Raw genomic sequence first — 9,085 nt, 5'->3', positions numbered from 1 at the left:
GTTCTTTTACCACCTGCGTAAGTTGACAGTCTAAGTAGGCCACATGGCATATTTTGTGGGGCTACAGTGACATCAATTTCAAAAATGGTCTACAAGTCCCACTTTTTTTTACCCCCATGAAATAAAGAAAAACCTGTTTTTTTACTTATGTGGCACCAACCAGGTGGAACAACACAGACTAAGTAATTGAACTCCTCACCATGGAACTCTCACTATACTTACAAAATAACTCTCACTAAGTAACTCATATAAACTCTGTATCTATCTATATATATCTCCATTTATAATCAAAAAAAACGCAGCTCTCCTTTTCTTCTTTGCATGCACAACAAGAATTCATCAATCAGCTGCTAGAAAAATGATTGGAAAACACCCTATACAAGACAATGTAGATCTAGGGTTTCCTTGATGTTTTATAATCTTAACAATGTAAATCAACACAATGTTGCTCTAGGGGTTTTCTATTTGTTTATGTTCTTAAATCAAATTGGACTCCTAACTTTTTAGGGTTTTTTTTCCTTCTTTTTTTCTTTTTTGTTTACAACAAATTGATGTTCTAGCTTTTCAGCTTATCTAGCAGGGTAAAAAATAATTAAATATATTGAGATAATCTATTCTTACTTATGTGATTTAATTAGAGGTTCTATTTGGTTTAAGTACTTGAAATGAAATTATTTTTTGTTTCTATTATTTTTATTTTTATTTTTTGTTTGTTTGTATTCTTCGACTTGAACCTACTCAGACAAGCGCTAACATTAGTTTTAGTTACTTGTGAAGATTTTTAAAAAATAAAAAGTATTGAATAAATTAATAAAAAGTAATCATTTAAAAAATTATCTTTTTTGACAAGGAAAAAAAATTCCCAAAAAATATATTTATTGAATAAATTATCTGTTGTCATGATCTGGACAAAATAAAATAAAATAAAAAGTACAAAAGAAAGATGATAAAAAAAAAAAAAAAAAAAAATTCTCTATTGAATAAATTATCTTTTTGGATAAGACCCAAAAATAAACGAAGTTATTTTTATCTAATAAATTATTTCTTTTAACAGGACCATAAAAAATTACCAAAAAATAAAGTTACCTCTTTTGATAGGATTGAAAAAAAAATTATTAATTAAAGTTGTATAAAAGTTAATTATGACATTATAAATTAAGGAATTGTACATTAATGAATTTAATAACTTTTTTTATCATTTCCTTTACAAGAAAAAAGATAAATAAATGAAGTGCAATTGGAGAAAGTGTAGTGCGAATATTGTCTCCTTATAAAATTATGGTTAACCCCAAAAAGTAATTTATGACAAGATCCTCACTTCAGGTATCTTTCGGCTAACTCGCACAAATTAACAACTTTACTGTTCAAGACTCTAAAATTGATTTTTTTATTTTATTTTTTTTCAGTTTCTGGTAGATTTCAGAAAATTATTAGAAGTAAGATTATAATTATTTTGCTTTTTAGTAATTAATAATCAGGTTTCTTTCCATTTGTTATTTTTTTTTTAAAGAAGGTTGAATTTTTGGCAATTTCAACTCTTTTAAAGAAGGTTCCGATCAAGTTTCTTATTCTACTATAAATAGGTTTCCGATCAAGTTCCTTATTCTACAGTAAATAGGTTTATTGAGAGTAGAATTCAATCAATTATTTCTGGTTGGTGGTTGTTTTATTATTTCAATTTACGTAATTTGAGTAACATTATTCTTTTACAACTGGAACAACTCTATATATATATGTATCTATATATATATATATACATATATATATATATATATATATTTTATATTCTGAAAAAAAGCTCATCTTCCTTTTTCTTCATTGCATGTACCACAAGAATCCATCAATCTACTAGAAAAATGAGTGGGGAACGAACAAGTAAAGAGATGGGTATTTACCGAAAAAAAAAAGAAGTAAAGAGATGGGTAGGCTTTTTTTTTTTTTTTTTTTCTCACACTTCCTCTGTCAAATCCCAAGACAATTGAACTAGTTGGGGTTTTATTTTTATTTTTATCATGAATTTCTGCTGTATATGTGTCTTGTATGTGCATGTGATAGAGATCGAATTAATGTTTAAGTACGTACATTCCTCTTAATTTGTGATGCAACTTCATTGATATATATATATCCACACACACATAGATGATTCTTCAATTATTAACAGATTTTAGGATCACACATAGATGATTCTTCTATTATTAACAGATTTTAGGATTTGTGGTGACTTTGTTGTGCATCTTCATATATATACAAATGCATATACATACATATGCATGTTTTGTTTAGAAGTAATTAATATTGAAATATACACACATGATCACAGTTTAGATCGGGACTGATCTAGAAATTCATAAGGGAGAAGAGATTTTTTATAAAGTATAAATTTAGGAGTGTAAAATACAATAATAAAAAATTTCGTTTCCTTGATGTTTTATAATCTTTTCAATGTGAATCAACACAATTAGCTCTAGGGTTTTCTATTTTTTTTAATGTTTTGAAATCAATTTGGACATTTAATTTTTAATTTTTTTGTTTAATTTTTTTTTTTTTCTAAAAAAATTTAAGCCGGCTATTCTCATATACTTGATTTAGTTAAAGATTCTATTAGGTTTAACTTAGAATTAAAATTATTGTTTTATTTCTATTAAATGTGTATCTCTCTTCAACTTGAACCTTCTACTCAGACAATAGCTAACATAAAGGTTTGGTTATTTTTTGGACTTTCAAACAATGCGTTAATATGCTATTGATAGTTCTCAAGAAATCCTATATATATATATATATATATATATATATATATTTCTGCAGAAAGATATAAATAATATATATAATAATAGATCTGCAGAAATATATATATATATATATATTATTTATATCTTTCTGCAGAAATATATATATATATATTAAATTTTTTCCTCCTGATCATTTTGTTTGTTGTGATTGAAATTAGAAAGCACTTCCTCAAAAGGAGTTGATTGTCTGATGACATCAAATGACTACAAACAAAAGGCTGCAGAAGTTGGATGATGCAATTGTCACGATACAGAAGATCATGGAATGTACAATGTTGTTGACGTATCCTAAATGGAAGATTGCAGTCATTCACTTGGTTTGTTGAAATGAATTCCATTTCAATAATTAGTTGTTTTTAATTATATAATTAAGAACTATTAATTTCATTCTCCTTTGAATTAAATAACAAAGATGCATGCTATGTACAGGTTAATCTAGAACGTGTGGGGAAGCTCACTAATAATGGCCTGCTCAAGACTGCCATTGAATTCTTGCTGGAAATTAAAAAAATTGAAAGAATAAATCGCTATAGATTTCTTGAGGAGGCCATCGTCGCGGATACTACTGCTCGCTACTCTCGACTAGCTTCCAAGTGGCTTCTCTGTTGTTCTTTTGACTCTTATATCCGTAAGGTTGTGTTCAGTGTATATATATATATGTGTGTGGGCGCGCGCGCGCACGCCCCAATAAATACGGTCACAAACAAACTGTTGTTTTGCTTAATATTTCTTCTATCATTTCAGGTTGAGTGGTACTTAAACAATGAAGAAAGAATAATGAGACCTTATTTCCCTGAGTACACAATAAACCAGTTGCTAAAGGTATGCGATTGTCTATTCATTTCAGTTGCAGCGCGAAAATACTAGTTTATGATTCAATTATTCTTATGTAAATGTTTCAAATGACAACTTTAGGACCATTTATCTTCTTGAATTTCACCTCATTCAATATTAATTATGCCGCCATTAAAAATATTTTGCTTTATATTTCAAGTAAATTATAGGAAAATATAGCTCATTGTATTACTGCATCAGCTTGAGAAGCCAAACACTATGGCTACCTTTATTTATTTATTTATTTATTTATTTATTGGGTAATAAAAGAAGCAATGGCCATGTCACACTGCATTTGAAGTTATAAGGCATTACATGAATCCCTGGAATCTTGTTTCTATATATGAAGTGGTCATTTATATATATATGCTCAATTACCGCTATATATGCATTTGTGTCGCAGCTTGTAAGAACATCATTTTGGTGATGCAGGTTGTAAGAGCTGAGTTGCTGAATTTTAGCAAGAGAAGTCTGACTGAACTGATCTGTCGTCAACCCTAGTAATGGCATCACCATTGTTGGGAGTGATATAAACCAATTGTTGATTTTCCAATGAGACACACACATACACACACATACACAGCAGAAATGCTTGGAATTACTATTAAAATTTGAATGGATTTGTTATGTCTTTATTATTGAATGAAAAATATATTTCTTGCCAAAGCATATGGAAATTAGGATATCCATCATCTTAACCTCATCTGCAGGTGAATTTTCCATTTTTTCATGCATAAACTCATGCTTGTGGGTCGAATGGTCCTTTTGTTAAAACCCAATCTCTTATTTTTTTCTTGGTACTAGCTTGTTATAAAATTATTCTGGCATACCCTTTTTACTAAATTTGATCAATTTGGTATATATATATTTAAATTATTTATGAAATGGATGGGCCATTTGATGTTCGTTTTGGTACTTATGAAGAGACACCCTTTCTGTGCCCAAGGACCTATCATAGTTGAATTGACATACTACTTTTGACTCAGTGGCAATCTAAGATATGCATCTATCTATCTGAAATTATCAACCCTAACTTAGGTTATAAATAGTTGATTTACCTAATTGTTGATTTGAGTCTATCACGTTGGTTCAAAGTGAGGTTATGTTCAGTTATATGGAATTGAGTTTTGGAATTAAAATTTGTGAAGTTAAAGAAAAGAAACTCACAACAATGCTTCAGTTATATGAAATTTTGTGAGATCAATATGATCAATCTTAAGGCAATTCAAATCCAAATAGATTACAAATGAATTTCAACAAAATTACACCAGGTTGGTATTTGGACCATGTTCTAAAAAAGATATGAGATGTCGGAATATAATCATATTCTTCTTGTATTTCACCCTTTTACGTGTGTTGAAGAGGGAAATGAATTCAACAACTAAGAATGTTATACATTACGAATGCGGAACACAAAATTTTTTATCAGTTACGTACTATGAAAAAATATGAGATATTGGAGTATAATCATACCCTTACATGTATACAAAACATAATTTTTCATCTAGTTGTTGTGGAGGGAAATGAAACCAACCACTAAGAAGCCACACATTACAAATGCGTACACAAAATTACGAATAATTATTGATTATCTCAAAAAATTATGAGATTTTTTTTTTAGTTAAAATATAAGCTTGTATATAAGAAAAGGAAGAATTTACAAAAGGCCCACGAGGGCACCAAAAACCTGAAGGCAACAACCAGTGGCAATGCCAGTGAAAATAACACAAAAGGAACAGCAACTGAAATACAGGAAAATACCTCTAAGCAACTAAGGAGGAGTAATATCAAATTGACGTACTATAAGCTGAGATGCAAGCACAGGAGATGAATTAGGTTATGACAGAAGCCAGGATTGTCCACAACGCAGTGGAGCAACCTTGCATGAATAGAAGACGCAGCTCTGGTATAGAGGTAACTAGCCTCATATCAGAATAGTACCCCAGTTTAATTGTACGTAGCAAGTCTTGCTCTGATGCATGACTTGATTTGAGAAATTATGTGTTGAGATGATCGGTGGCCTGATCTCTGAAGGCCTTGCATTCCTCGATCTCCAACCAAATTAATGAAGCAGATAATTAAGATCAGCTTGTGGAACAAAAAACCTGAAGAATTAATCCCAATGAGATGAACACCACTGCACCAATTCTGACCGGTTGCTAGAATCCAGCATCTTCTTGGATGAATTTTCAAATGTGAACACCGAACTTACATTTGAAAAACAGATGATCGATCTATAGATTCCCACTCTGAGAGACAAAGATACATAACAACATTAATTTGTATAGATATTATACTGTTTTTGCTTAGCATCAAGAGTACTGTAAAGCCTTCCCCTAACTGATAACCAGGAGATGAAGCTATGTCTAGTTATGTGGTACTTAAACCAAATAATCTGGTGCCGTTAAATGATTGGAGAGGGAGGAATAAAGTAACAAGTAGTATGCATGTGTAATGTCTTGTGTTTTATTTATATATATATATATACATGTAATGTAATTATGGTATGTATATATATTTGTGCGTGGTGGTGAGAATTTAAAAAAAAAGAAAAAAAAAAAAGAAAAAGGAGAAGGAAAAAGGGTGGGACCCACACCCCTTTTAAGTGGTTGTAAGACCACATTTGATCTTAGTTTTTCCATCTGCTCTCTCTCCCTGTCTTCCTCTCGGTTCTTTTTTTTTTTTTTTTTTTTTTATTTCAAGCTTCCACTCTTGATTTCTCCCTCATTTTTTAGTATTTTTAAGAGCCGTTTGCGGCTATTCGAAGCCCACGATGAGATCAACAAGTTGATGGGAGCAATTCCTTGGTTGGTGCACTATAAGAGATTCGAAAATCCTAGGATTTGAGGTGAAGAAATTGGGGGTTTTGCATACAAGTGAGGTAGGGGTTCTAATTCACATGTTTTTGGGTCTTTTTGTGAATTACTCTACTTAATTGATGATTAACATGCTTAATTTGTAGAAAATTTCTTACTTTATTATATATATTGTGCCAATTTGTGACTATGTGTTGCTTGATATATATGATAATGAAGCATGTAAATTGTTGATTAATTCAAGCTTTTTGTGCCTTTAGTGCTAATTTGGTGATTAGAGAGTATGAAATATAATTTTAGTTTTTTTATGGTGTAAAACATGTCTAAGTATCAAATTTTCATGCTTATTATGATTAATTTGCTAAAATTTGCTATATGGAAGTGTGTTGATTTGTGAAATATGAAAATTTTATGTTGATTTGTGAATTGTAAAAATCATTCATTTGGCATGGCATTGAGAAGCATGAGACATTCATGCATATCATTGGGATAGAATGGGAAAAAAAAATTGATTTGAAAGAAATGAAATGGATTTTGAAAAAGAATTTTGAAAAGGATTTTTGTGAAAAACCCGGCCGCCTAGGAGTTGCCTAGGGATCGCGGCGTTAGTGAGGCCTAGATGGGACTAGGGAAATCGCCCTAGTGTGGTTGAGTTACCTGGGCCCCAAATGACGTCATGGAGTTGCCATGGGTCAGGGACAATGGCCAATCCTCCTCTCGTGCCGCTATGGAGTTGCCATGGGACGGGTTCACTAACGGTTTGGAAACGATAATGGAAATGGTTTTGGAAAATGGGGAGTGACATTGCATGGCATGGTATATCATTGCATGTCATATTCATTTGTGGTATCGGATTAATGATGTGGTACTGTGGTTATTTATATTCTTTTTTTTCCGGCATGGTATGATCCCAATTTCTTTATTCCTATTCATGGTGTGAATTCACGGGGTTTCAAGAGGTGTGCCTTAATCACTTTCTACTAAGCTTATACTCACCTCTTATATTTAACATTTTTCAGGAAACGGGAAAGAAGTGGCGGATGATGTACCACCACAGGCCTAATTTGGATTAGAAGACCTTTTTGCTATTTTTGTATTAAGTCCCATATTTTTTGTAAAACCTTAGTTTGATATATTTAGTATAGAGATTTGTAGACTCTTACTATTATAGTTATACTCATGAGCTGTAATTTTATTATAAATTGTCTAAACATAGTAAGACATGGACGTTTGAACTTAATTATATTTTTGGGACTGTAATTATGATATTTGGATTAAATAGCATGTAGTTGTTCCACTATAAACTGAACTATGTTGAGATATAATGAATGGATGAATGGGATGCTGGAATATATTAATTGTATTATGTGTTGGGACAGGTCGGATATGTCTTGAAAGGCCAAGAAGGGCCATTGCGTTTTTTTTTAGCAGGTGGTTATAGGCCCCTTTTTAAGGGAGGTCATGTCAAATTTTTTTTTTTTAAATGGTATCAGTTTAGGGTCGTCACAAATTTGGTATCAGAGCCTTGGTTCGAAAATCATTAGGACGACGGGTAGAGGCCTATATAGGGGTTGCATGGGAAGTCATTCGCATAGTTTATGTGATTAATTGTTAAAGTGTTTTATTATGTGCAAAAGCATACTTAACTATTTACTTGTTTACATGCTTACGTGCTTATAAGCTTATATTAATGTGTTCATTACCTAGTTTTGCATGCTAAGTGTTAGTATAGCATCCTTTTATGTTGAGTTGTTCACGGTTAGACCTTAGTGTTATCGTTATTGAATCGTTTTTTTTTTTTTGTTTTATAGAACAATGTGTAAGGAACCCAGGGAAGTTGGCCCTAGGCCAACAAGGGGTGATGTTGGCGAGAGCTCGAGCTCCAATCCGGCGGAGCCAGTTGATGAGGAACACTTCTTCGGGATTTAATTGCCCCAAGAGTTGTTCCTACAAGAAGGAATAATGTGGAAACACCCGTTGAAGAGGGTGAAAGTCCGGCGGAACTAGAATTGAATCGCTTGTTGCAGAAGGCCTTGAGGGCCACCGTTACTACTCAGCCGCAACCGATACCACAACAGGTAGTGCAAGTGGAGGAGACACCAGCACAGAAGCGTCTCAAGATTATTAAAGGGTTTTCTCAGTTGATGCTGGTAATGTTTGAAGGTGGTGCAGATCCTATAGTAGCGGATGACTACATGGAGCAAGTTGAAACTCAATTGACTTCTATGGATGTGACGGAGGATCACTTGAAAATTATCCTAGCCACTTACAAGTTCACAAAGGATGCCAAGTTTTGGTGGAAATCGATCACAAATCAATATAAAATTGAAGAGATGAGTTGGGATAGATTCAATGAGCTGTTCTATGAGAAGTATTTCCCTGCCTCCAATAGGTGGGAGTTAAAGAATCAATTTATTGGCCTTATCCAAGGCAATATGTTAGTGACAGAATACGAGAACAAGTTCACGTCTCTTTCCCGCTTTACTCCAGAGATGGTGAGTAATGAAGTTGATAAGGTTCGGAAGTTTATCTCCGGACTTGACTACAAAATGAGGTCGTTGTTAATAGCACAGGGCATCAAGGTTTATTCTAAAATAGTGGAAAGGGCATTAATGTTAGAGGTGGAGGCCAAAGATAAAGAAGCAA

At 32.3% G+C, this 9,085-nt stretch overlaps 1 long non-coding RNA gene across 1 annotated transcript; it reads left to right on the top strand.

Moving 5' to 3' along the window:
* Positions 1 to 6,112: 6,112 nt before the first annotated feature.
* LOC132294619 (uncharacterized) lies at positions 6,113 to 7,923 on the top strand. The gene is made up of 2 exons (XR_009478126.1): positions 6,113 to 6,504; positions 7,459 to 7,923. It is a non-coding gene; the product is annotated as an uncharacterized LOC132294619 (long non-coding RNA).
* The last annotated feature ends 1,162 nt before the right edge of the window (positions 7,924 to 9,085 follow it).

This window comes from Cornus florida, unplaced genomic scaffold (genome assembly GCF_030987335.1).
Source record: "Cornus florida cultivar Cherokee Brave unplaced genomic scaffold, ASM3098733v1 CherokeeBrave_3.0.0_Hap2_Chr02, whole genome shotgun sequence".
Lineage (NCBI taxonomy): Eukaryota > Viridiplantae > Streptophyta > Magnoliopsida > Cornales > Cornaceae > Cornus > Cornus florida.
Note: the sequence above shows the minus strand (reverse complement) of the source record. Positions and strands in the feature narration are given on the sequence as shown.